This window comes from Quercus lobata, chromosome 11 (assembly GCF_001633185.2).
Source record: "Quercus lobata isolate SW786 chromosome 11, ValleyOak3.0 Primary Assembly, whole genome shotgun sequence".
In the NCBI taxonomy this organism is placed as follows: domain Eukaryota; kingdom Viridiplantae; phylum Streptophyta; class Magnoliopsida; order Fagales; family Fagaceae; genus Quercus; species Quercus lobata.
Genome location: NC_044914.1, coordinates 57,138,090 through 57,150,280, shown reverse-complemented (window position 1 = coordinate 57,150,280; position 12,191 = coordinate 57,138,090).

Genomic DNA, 12,191 nt, shown 5'->3' with positions numbered 1-12,191 from the left:
GCTTACAAAAAATGACAAGGTCATTAAGTCCATAACATGGACGGAGCTATAAAGCCGACGGTCTCATTAAAATGGGTGAGATTATGAAAATGACAAGGTCATTAAGTCCATAGCATGGACAAAGCTATAAAGCCGACAGTCTCATTAAAATGGGTGAGATTATAAAAATAACAGGGTCGTTAAGTCCATAACAGACTAGGCTATAAAGCTGATGGGCTAATAAAAAATGACAAGATCATTAAATCCATAACATGGATGAAGCTATAAAGCTGACGGGCCTATAAAAAATGGCATTCCTTAAAAGTCTATAAAGTGGACGAGGTCATAAGGTTAGCAACACAATCAAATTCCTAGAGGTAAAGCTCATGAAACTGACGAGCTTATCAAACTCAAGGGATAAGATAGATGTGCTCAAAAAGAACATAAGTTGCACGAGCTTGTGTTGATGGATTTTTATAACAAACAAGTCCATCCTTAAAGTTAACGAGTTTCCCAGGACAGACGAGATTGCAAGACCAACGAATTCATTCTAGGCATCCAACACACAACGCATCAACAAGTAAAAGGCAGAAAACGACGGAAGTAATATGCCATATAATATAAACTGTTTACAAATAAAAGCCCAAAAGCAAAAGGGGCATTTAAAAATTGTTTGCAAAATAAGTAAAATACACATAAAGCAAAATCAGGAAGCAGGAGCATCAGCAAGGTTCCCATCATCTTTCTGAGACTGAGGATTTTCAACATCTACAAACACCACTAGAGGGTTAGGAACGGAAGCATGAGGAGGATTGATAGCAGGTTGGGCTAGGACGACAATGCCATCATCCTTGGGAGGAAGTTTGGACTTAGGGGAGCCGTCACCTTCCTCAACAACGTCCTCACCAACGGGCGACGTTGACACAAGATCATCCATTGTAATCCCAGATAGGTCCAGCTCTGGGAAAACTGACGCGACTTGTTTAAGGCTGTAAGGTTGAATTTAATCAACCATTTTATTGGCTTTATTCCGTGCCAAATTTGCTTATATTTCAGCATTTAGTAACCCTGTATTTAGGTGGGTTTGTTGTAAGGGTAGTGAGTGAGATAGATTGTTGATTGCTCAAGAGTGTGCAAGAAAACAGAGACTTGCGGGTGGCTCGCGGCTTCAAGCTGCCAGACGCAGCACACGTGTCAAGCATGCTAGAAGGTGAACAGTCATGCTAGCTGGAGCACTACAGGACAAAATAGGACAACTGGCCATACGATTATCTCGCGACTCAGTCAAGTCGCGAGGTCAAGCCGCGAGCCACCCCTGTTTTGTAAATCCTGAAGTTTCACATTCTTCTCTTACTCCAGTATAAATACCCCTTTTACCCACAAATGAAAAAGAGCTTCCAGAGAGAATTTTAAGAGAGAAACCCTAAAGAAAAACAAGATTGATTCACCCACAATCTATACATTAGAGTCTCTTCAAATTTCTCAACTCTCTTTCTCTCCATTGTCAAATCCTTGAGAGGCATTTTACCAAACCTTATTCTCACCATATTCATCACTGTGAGAGGACTGTTTGGATTTCTGGGAAGCAGTTAGGAATGAACCAATCTACATTGGTTGATACTACGGTCTAGTAGCGGAATCCGGGAAGCTAGAAAAGAAAAAGGTTCGGCGCAACCTCGTTGGAGCAAGAAGCTTGGAGGGCTTAGGTGCACTGGGTAGATTAGGCTTGGAGGGTCTATTGCTGTCCATGTATCCCAACTACATTTTCTAGTGGATTTTTTACCGCTTGGAGGGCGACGGAGAGGTTTTACGTCGAGGGTTTCGGTTTCCTCTTCGATAACAAATCGCGTGTTGTCTTTGTGTTTGCATCTTCCTTCCCTTGTATCTTTGCCTTTTTATCTGCTGTGGGTTGTGATTTTAATTTGGCTTAGATAATTTTTCCAATTCCATATTATAGCTTATGTTAATTTTCCGAACACTAGTTGTTTGACATAATGCTTGAATTGATTAAGTTGTAATTTGGGGGTCTAAACGTTCAAGGGTGTTTATACACATATTTGAACTTTCAAATGCAATCATCAAACCCAGTGCCATAATAGTCGGCACAAGAGTTAATAAATGATTACGACGCCTTAAATTCATGGACAGCGTCAGTCCCAGCCGTCTCCACCTTTTCGCGCAAAGCCGTCACCTCTTGTTGCAGCATCTCCTTCTGACGATCTGCCTCCTCCAGCTTCCCCTTTGTCTCCTTCAGCTCATTATTTAGAGTATGGACGACATCCTTATATTGCCCCACTCATCCATCAAGTTTGCATTATGCTTCCTAACCCGGTTGACAATCCCCCCCCCTTGGCAACACAACGATCCTAAAGGGCCGTAACATGCACCAAGGCCTGAAAAAGATACAGGTGTCAGTCAAGTGAATCAAAAAGAGACGGAACCAACATAACCTGAGGAAGCAAGCATACCCTAGCAAGGTCGAAAAGAGACGACGCCCCTAAGTCCTCCGTCCCTAATAGATCGCAAGGCCCTATATCCGTCGGCTTTATGAAGGACCCCACTTCCTCAACAGCATAGTCCTTAAGGGTCAGAAGGCAACGAGGTCCCTCAATGACAGGACCAAAGGAAGTCAGTACCCCCTTACCCACACCATGGCTTGACTTAAGGGGTGACTTCCTCTTCGGAGGCACGTCCCCTAGAGTGACGGCAGCCTTTTTGGTAGGACGGTTGTCCTTCTCGTCGGGCTTCCTTTTCGAGACCTTAGAGACGGTCTTGGGGGCTGACGAGGGTCCCCCTTCTGTTTCCTTCGCCTTCTTCTCCTCCTTTTTGCGGGCCGCGGCAGCCCTCACCCTTTGTTTAGCAGATTCCATCTCTACACAAAATAACTAACGTTAGTACAACAGACGGGATGAGTAAACTGATGGAGGCAATAAAGAGTCTACTCACGTTGACGAGAAAATTTGTCCAACCTACGAGCTTCAACCGTCGGCTCTGGAACCCCGCAATACAAATGAATAGTGTCAAGGGTAATCAAGTCCCTACACTTTCATTGCTCCAATGGGATTTCAAGAACCCAACGAATGATTGCCTCCTACTCGTCAGTTATAAGTGGAAGGGTGCAGGCTGAAAAAAAGAGACAAAACGACAACATTAAAACACTAAATGGAGCAATAAAAAGCTAAAAGCTATCGGTGTTAAAGGCAAAATAAAAGTTGTCTGTGTTAAAACCTGAAGCTTTAACTAGTGCCCAAGTATTATCAAAACCACGAGGCATGGTAACCCACTCTTCTGAGCGGTATACCCAATCAGACTCCTCAATGAAAAAGTATCTACTTTTCCAAATTCTGTTGGAATCTGGCATGTTAGATACAAGTCTTAAGTCCTTCTCCCAGACGGAAAAATGGTAAGTTCCTTTAGATGAAACAATCTGACGAGGTTTGTAGCAGTAGAAGAACTCGTCTAAGGAAAGTTGACGGTTCCCATCACTCAGACGGCCACACAAAACCTCCACTCCAATAAAAGTCCTCCAAGCATTGGGGGCAATCTGGCTGACGGATATCCCCATGAAGTCAACTAGCTGACGGTACAAAGCCATCAGTGGTAGCCTTAGTCCAGCAGCAAGCACGGCGTCATATAGTTTTTTTCCTTTTTCCTAGGGAGACGGATTGAGATGTGGTTAGGGATTTGGAAACGGGTACGTAATTCCTTAAAAACCCTGTCACTCATTTTTGGCAAAAATTTGTTAATAGCCCAATCCTTGGGAAGGATGAAGGGACGGTTTCCTCCGGGACTCAGTGAAGCCTCTTCATAGGATTCCTCGTCACCCTCATCCTCGTCCTCATCTCCGTCACTTTCTCCCTCCCCTTCATCTTCACCTACTACTTCCTCAACTCCCTCAACGTAATCTTCTACATCATTGCCAGGAGACTGGGCTGCTGTTTCCCTTTCTAACGACCCAGAAAAGCCGTTGGACTCTTGACCTGAACCAAAAACTTCATCGTAGCCCGCTCCATCGCGGACTGACGACTGTTCACTCGACGCATCACTTGACATCTGACTACCTACAAGTGACGGATCCATTCTAATTACCTAAATTGACGTCCTCACTAAAAATTGTTTAGCTAGAGCAAAAATGCAAAGAAAGAAGAAAAAAGAACTTACAAGTAAATGAACCTTGGAGGAAGGAATGGCTTTAAAAGTGACGGCGTTGGCAACAAATGACAAATCGACAAAGTTGACAAAAGCAAAGGTGATGATCTCTCTCTCTCAAGAATTAGCAAGGATTGAAATATAGGAATGAGGAGAAGGATGCACGGTATATATAGGAGGAAAAATGCACGGGAAACGAAGCAACGCCCTCGTCCAGAAACGAAGCCAACGAGAGTGCGCCACGTATTCGAAGCATTAAATGACTGGCGGCTCGAGGAATCACCCATAAATGATTTTCCCGCTCTCCTGGACCAAAAGATAGTTAGCCAATAAAAACTTAACTCCATAACCCGTCAGTCTAAAATGACGAGGATATGGAGTAGGGAGCAATTGATAAGGATAAAAATAATGCTTACTCATGCTAAGACACAAGCTGACGGCTAAAGCGACAGGGCCTAAAGCTGACGGTTGTGGTTAAACCCGTTGGCTTCCACTGATAGGTATCGATGAAGGGAGATCTGGAAGGGGCATTGTGGGGAGTCCGCAAGGCGTGCCCAAGGGCTGACACCATCAATATGCTGACGCCATTAAAACTGAAGGGGATGGAATAAGTTGACGACTTTGATGTAGAATTGCTTGCTACCCACGATTGCCTATATAAGGAAATGTCTTACTCTCCACGTTTGGTGCTACTCAAAGGGATTCCTATAAGAAAAGGGTTCCGCCAAATACGCCCAAGAAGACTCCTATAAGGAAAAGACTTCTAATCCAAGGAAAAGAGGTTAACCCTCTGCTATTATAAAAGCCCCAATACCCTCACTAACCAAGGTACACATAATTTACCCCTCTCTAGCACTCTAGAGTTGCGAGAAGTTCTAACTTGACCTTCGGAGGGTATTTGGCTGGCACCACACTGGTGCTCTCTGCAAGTTCTTCTCTTTTGTGTTGTGCAGGTGCTATTTCGAGTGTGCAAGTATCTGTGGCTCATTGGTGACTTTTTCGGCATCACCATTAGCCATATTCATTTGTTATATATTTTTCCTTCCATTTACTTTACAAGCATTTGGCATTTTTTTTATATGGAAATCATTGGTATATATAAACATTTGTTATTTTAATGGGAGGTCAAAACATCACATATACAATGTTGGTATATTATTATGATCAACATGTTCTAATATGGGCTATTTGTTTTTAATAGCATTATGACCATTAAAATGAACTAGTAAGTTGTCCATACGATGCATAGATAATATTGTAATATTTTATGTAAGATGGTTTTGGAGAATGTTGTATATGTATTATAGCAAAATTGTTATAAAACTTTATTAGTAATGAGTTCATCATAAAAACCAACAATTATAAATTGCATACACGTACATATCCATTATAATTATTCAATTGAAGTAATGAGAGGGGAAAAAAAAACAACAACAACAACTTTGGAGGAATATTATAGAATAAAAATTGATATAGAATGTGCCTTTTTTTTCCTCCTTAATTCTAGAACAAAATACACATTCCAAACACCCACAGTTAATTACATCATTTATAAAATCTATAAATCCACAACGTTCGACCTTAACATGAAAATTGTAATTGCCATTGTCACTCAATATAAATTGCAAGCCTTCTTTCCTTGGTTGTAGCCAACTCATGCAGGTTAAGATTAGATGAAATAACAAAGTTAGAGCTAGGTAGGGGTCGTCGAAAGATTGAAAGTAAATGACATCATTTCTGGTCTATGTGTATTTAACATGAGATTACATGAAGGGCTATGAGTAGGTATATATAATGGGCTAGAAGTGCAAGAGGTGAAATGGTAAATTAAAATGTAAAGAGTTTTGAGGGTATGTGTGAAGGGTGAAAAGACTTGAAATATTGAATCAAAGGATACAAAGAATATTTATTTTTTAATTAGGAAAGTCTTGAAGCATTGAATTAAATGAAACAAAAAGTCAATATTTTAATTTGTTCTTATCTCTGATGTGGCAATTGAGAATATTTCAATTTTCTTTGCATAGAATGCGCCACTTGGCAGAACCTCATAAGTTTAGAATTGAAATAAGCCCACAATATTATATAACACTTTTATCTTTATTTTCTTTTACTTGGGCTTTTCATAAAGTTTGGTTTGATTTTAATTTAATTTTGAACTATAACCCATCTTTTAGATAACAGTTAAAAAAAAGTTAATGTGCTCTTTTAGATAACAATTAAAAAAACTTAATGAAAAGAGGTTAAAAAATGCTAAATGAAATATTAGAATGCCACATAGCAAGAGCTCATGCACTTCTGCATGAGGTCTCTGCTTTTATATATATATATTTGATTTCAAATGAATTAATTACTTAGCATAGTTAGAGGCCTTCATGTCCAGCCAATGAACGATATATAGAAAAAGTATAGAAAGAAAGTTAGTGCTAATCTTCTTTGCTTCTTCTTCTTCTTCTTCTTACTTTGAAAAATATATTATCTTCATAATTCTATATTTTTGGGTAAAAGAAAATTATATTTAAAGCTTTGATCAAATGTGAGAGACTGCACCCTCGGCCCATTTTTTATGGCGGGCCAAACCCACATGAATGGGTGGAGTCGTGTTATTGCATCTCAAAATGGAGGCTCGATTGATTATATTTTCCCCTTCAGATTAAGGATCTTACAATGGAGTCACCACTTATTTAATTATTGGAAAAAAATAAGAAAAACTATAATTGAAAAATTCATCATTTTATTGATTTGAAATTGAACTTACATTTATCGTAGAAAATTACATGGCTTTGGTTCTAGATACAATTTAAGATAAAATACATGGCTTTGTTTCCTAGTTACAATTTAGAAATTGAAAATTACATGGATAAGTATTGATCTATCAACCTCTGAAACTCGGAGGCTATGTTACAAGGTGGGAAGGTGTTAGGCACCCACCTTGCCCGTTGAAACCGGTCTTCTAGACTATAGTGGCCAACATTCATATCATATCATCCAATATGTCAATCAATTTGCATGTTGAATTTGATGTGTGTGCATGTAATAAACCCTAATTAAATTTATTAAGCATTGCATTTGGATTGAAAAATAAATTCTAGTGAATGTGTGTGGATAGTGATATCTTAGATTCAAGAATTTAATAGAATTATAAAACAAACATCTTTTTCATATTTTTTATGTAGATTTAAGATCAAATCTAGTGTTATGCATTAACATGTGTTGAACAATCAAGAATATGTGAAGAACACATAAGAACATTTAAGAACATTCAAACATATTCAAGGAATTTAAATAAACATTAGCATGCTCTAATCTTAAATTAACATTATAGCAACATGAAAAATGAGTTAAGGATAGAGATTATACTTGCATGCAAAATCCACATAGTAGAGGAGAAGGCTCTTGGTGGAAGTCCTGAGGGTAGAGTAGAAAAGAAGAACTAAGAGAGGAAAAGTAAGTCTCACTCAATATCTTGAGTTGCATAAAGACCAAGATATGACAAGATTACTCTATTTCAGTAGAACTCAAGAGAGGGAAAGAGAAGGGGTTTTTGTGTGTCTTGGAATGGAGGAGAATGGGGGTTTATATAGTAGTAGTGGAAAAAATATGAATGAAAGGTCATTTAGTGAGGGTTGACAAAGAATCAAAAGGAATTATGAACCTAGACCTTATTTCAGACTTTGGGGATAGTTGGTGTATTGAATGTAGAGATTGGTGGGAACGATGAGAAAGCAAAATTCGATTTTTCTCGTAGCTACTGTAACAGCTCGCAAAGCCAAATTCAAAAAATCATATCTTACTCAATTCTGATTAGAATTGCCTCGTTCTTGTGCTCAAATTGAAGTCCCAAATGTCTAGTTTTTGGAAAAATTAACCTCACTTACAGATTCAAAATATTCTGAGAGATATCAATGAAATGGTGAGCAGAGGTAATTTGTTAGAAAATAATTTCAGTACAATTAACATTAATAGGTCCCAAATTAGGCTCCATTTGTTTTGGCTTCAAACTGATTCTGGAAATACTTTTCCGGAAAAGTGGATGTTTGGCTGTTATTGAAAATTTGGTCAAACTGAAAATGTTTTCAGTTTGACCGTAAAATAAGGCTGAGAGGGCAGAAAATAATTTATGTTCTCATTTTCACTTCAAATCACTTCCGCCCCAGGAAAATAGAAGAGAGAGAGAGACAGCAAGGAAGAGAGATCGCACCAGCACCCCAGCACCGGCGAAGGCGAGATCGATCCACATCCAAGAGCTCTGACGAACCTAGAAAACCTAAGACCAAGCTTGTTCGTCGAGCAATGCCCAAAGAGAGAGAGAGAAAGAGAGAGAGCGAGAGAAGGAAGGACTCAGATGCGCAAACAGAGAGAGAGAGAGAGAGAGAGAGAGAGAGAGAGAGATCGCGCCGTCGAACCCATTCCTCAGATCGCGAACCCAAAAATCGTCAAACCCATTCGTCACCGATCGTCGTGAACCTAAAAATTGTCAAACCCATTCGCCACTGATCATCGCAAACCTAGAAATCGTCGCACCATTCGTCAAACCCGAGATCGTCCTGCCGAATCGTCGCACCATTTGTTGGGTATTGAGAATTTGGGTTTTGTTGGATTTGATGATATATTTGTTTGAAAGCTGAGAAAATGTGAGAAAATGTGAGAAAGATGATAAAAATGGGTTTTCTAGAGCATTTTCAAGAATACAACCAAACACCAGAAAATTTTTTCCAAAATATTTTTTGGAATGCAACCAAACACTTGAAAATATTTTCCTTTCCCGAAAATATTTTACATCCAACCAAACGCAGCCTTAGTTTCCAATTAACATTAATAGGCTCCAATTACTACCATTTCAAACTTAATTAGTTTCAAATTTACCCTAATTAGAAGATAATTACACAAATTACTCATTGAATAATTAATGTTTGACTATCCAATTAATTAAGTGTGTGCAACCTTACCATAAAATGTAGTCCTAGCTGATCAAATTACGACATGTCATTAATCTCAAATTGATTATAATTATAACCAATTGGAATCAATTGTTCATAATCATATATTGTCGGACTCAATTTGTAATAGTGCATCTCAGCTATTAAAACTTGATTTGATAATAACTTTCAATTTGATGGTTCGATTAAGGCTCATGACCAGTCGATTTGATCATTACAACATCAAGATCATTTTGATGAAATGAACTTAAGGATCTAGTGGCCACAATTAAGATGCCTATTTTCAAGGTGAAATTACCTTTTTACCCTCCATGTGAGGTTAAATGCAGATTGCAAAATGGGATGTCAACATCAGACAAGCTATGTAAGCTTGTAAGGATAATCAGTAAGGTGACTAGACTGTTGTATCCTAGAGGCGGCATGCATAATCTTGTTAGTCTACTATACCGGAGATTCCTTAGATAACATGTATCGTCTCAAGAGAGTGACTTAGACAATGCCTCAACTCCACCACCTAAAAACTCATGAATACAGTAAATTTTTTGACATGCTATGTGTGGAGGTCAAAAACAAAATTCAAAGAAAGCAGTATTTGGGCTCTTAATCAACACAACTCATTTCTAACTAAAAAGGGATTTTATTCCACAATGGGAAGACCAGTTAAGAAATTGAAGGCAAAGATAACAGAAAAAGACACTTGAGTTGATAAAAATCGATTTCTTGAGGTAGAAGTGATTGTTCTAGAGGAAAATACAAGCTCTTACTCTCACTATTTCTCTCTCTTGTTCTTCTTACCTAAATTTTTTGGATCTTCTCTTTGTTGGCCACCTCCTCCTTTTTATCCTCTATAAAAGCTCTAAACATTAGAACAAGATAGAAGAAAAGGATTAGGAGCAAGAGTTAGTATTGAAGACTAAGTCTGTAGCTAAATGACACAAGCAACACCTAAACGACGGAAGCTAGTGTACACTGCAAGTAGTTTAGTGTTTTAATTAATTCACACATGTACATACACGTGGACTATGTTCACACGTGCTATAACTAATTGGATTGAGTTAGTTAGTTAGTTTTGTACTTAGTGTATATAAATATTGTTAGTATAAATGATTATGCAATTAATTAAATACATTTTTTTTTCAAATATTTTCCAATCTCTCTCTCTCTCTCTCTCTCTCTCTCAATTCTATTACAATTTTGTTTTGGTCTTAGAAATCGAGTTCTAACAGCTCTAATGGTGTCCAATTCTTATTCAGTTGCTAATGTTAATCCTAATTCACTCTTCACATCTACCTTCCTCTTCTCCAGCTTCATTGCATACCAATTCTGCAGATATTGCAATTGGTACTGCTAATCTTATTCTTGCTAAACCTAGTTCTCTTCCTACATCTCTTGATTGAGTTCCTTCTATTCCTATTCTTTCTTCCTCTCCACCACCTCTCAAAAGGTCTCAAAGAACATCTAAACCTCCTTTTTATTTGCAACTTAATAAATGTAGTGCTATTACTTGTGACAAGTCTACTCATTCCAGTTCCTTCATCAACTCAAGTACTCCTTATCCTATCTCTCATTATCTTGATTCTTCCAAATTGTCCCCTTCCTATTATTTTTTATGTTCTCTTATTACAAATGTTGTTGAGCCCCAATCTTATCATGAGGCTATTAAGGATCTTAAATGGCAAGAGGCTATATCAGCTAAAATTTTAGCATTAGAGTTTAACAATACCTGGATGCTTACTCATTTGCCACCCAACAAGAATTCCATAGATGCAAATGGGTGTACAAGATCAAGCATAAGTCACCATAGAGAGGTACACAACCAGATTGGTTGCAAAGGGGTTTACTCAACAAGAAAGTCTGGATTTCACAAAAACCTTCTCTCCTGTAGCCAAAATGGCCATTGCCAGAGCTCTTCTTGCTATCTCTGTTGTGAAGGGTTGGCATTTGACTCAATCAGATGCCAATAATGTCTTCCTTCATGTTGAACTCCATGAAGATGTGTATCTGTAGCTATCTCATGGTTTTTACAACCAGGGGGGGTTAGTTTGCAAGGTCAATAAGTCCTTGTATGGACTTAAACAGGCTTCTAGGCAGTGGTATTCTAAGTTTTCAAGTACTATTTTGGAATGTGGCTTTCAACAATCCAAGTCAAACTACTCACACTTTACTACGAGTTCTAAAAGTTCATTCATAGCATTGCTTGTCTATGTGGATGACATCCTAATAGCTAGTAATGATGTTCAAGTAGTTAGAATCTTAAGTAATCTTTGGATTAGCAATTCAAGTTAAAAGATCTTGGCAATCTAAAATTTTTCCTTGGCTTGGAAGTGGCTAGATTAGATGAAGGGATAAGCCATTGCCAAAGGAAATATGCATTGGAGATATTGAAAGATGCAAGTCTCACATGCTACAAGCCTGCTAAAGTTCCAATGGAGCAGAATATGAGGTTGAGTAAGTTTGAAGGTGAGCTTCTACCTGATCCAGGTGTTTATAGATTAGTTGGGAGATTGTTGTACCTCACAATCACTAGACCTGATATAACCTACTCAGTCCATAAGCTTAGTCAATTTATGGATAAGCCAAGAAAACCTCATCTAGATGCGGCCTGTAAGGCTTTATAGTACATAAAAGGAAGTCCAGGTCAAGGGGTTTTCCTATCTTCTAAATCAAATCTTCACCTAAAGGCCTTCACAAACTCAAATTGGGCAGTTTGTGTGGATACCAGAAGGTCCACTACTAGTTACTGCATTTTCTTGGGAGATTCTTTGATCTCATGGAAGTCTAAGAAGTAGTCCATTGTATCTAGGTCATCTGCAGAGGTAGAGTATAGGGCCATGGCAGTGACTGTGTGTAAAGTTGTTTGGTTACTAGCTCTACTTAAGGACTTAGAGGTTTCTAATTCTCAACTAGTGTTGTTTTTCTATGATAATCAGGTAGCAATTTTATTCTACTTAATTAAATTATCCATATCTTACAAGGAATAAAAAAAAAATTATAATTAAAATTCTTCAAAGATATTCAACTTTACTTCAAAAATTAATCATAAATTTTAATGTTTTCATGGTTATTATTTTATTTTATTAACTTTCTTATTTAACTATTAAATATATGCTTAAAAATCATTAAATT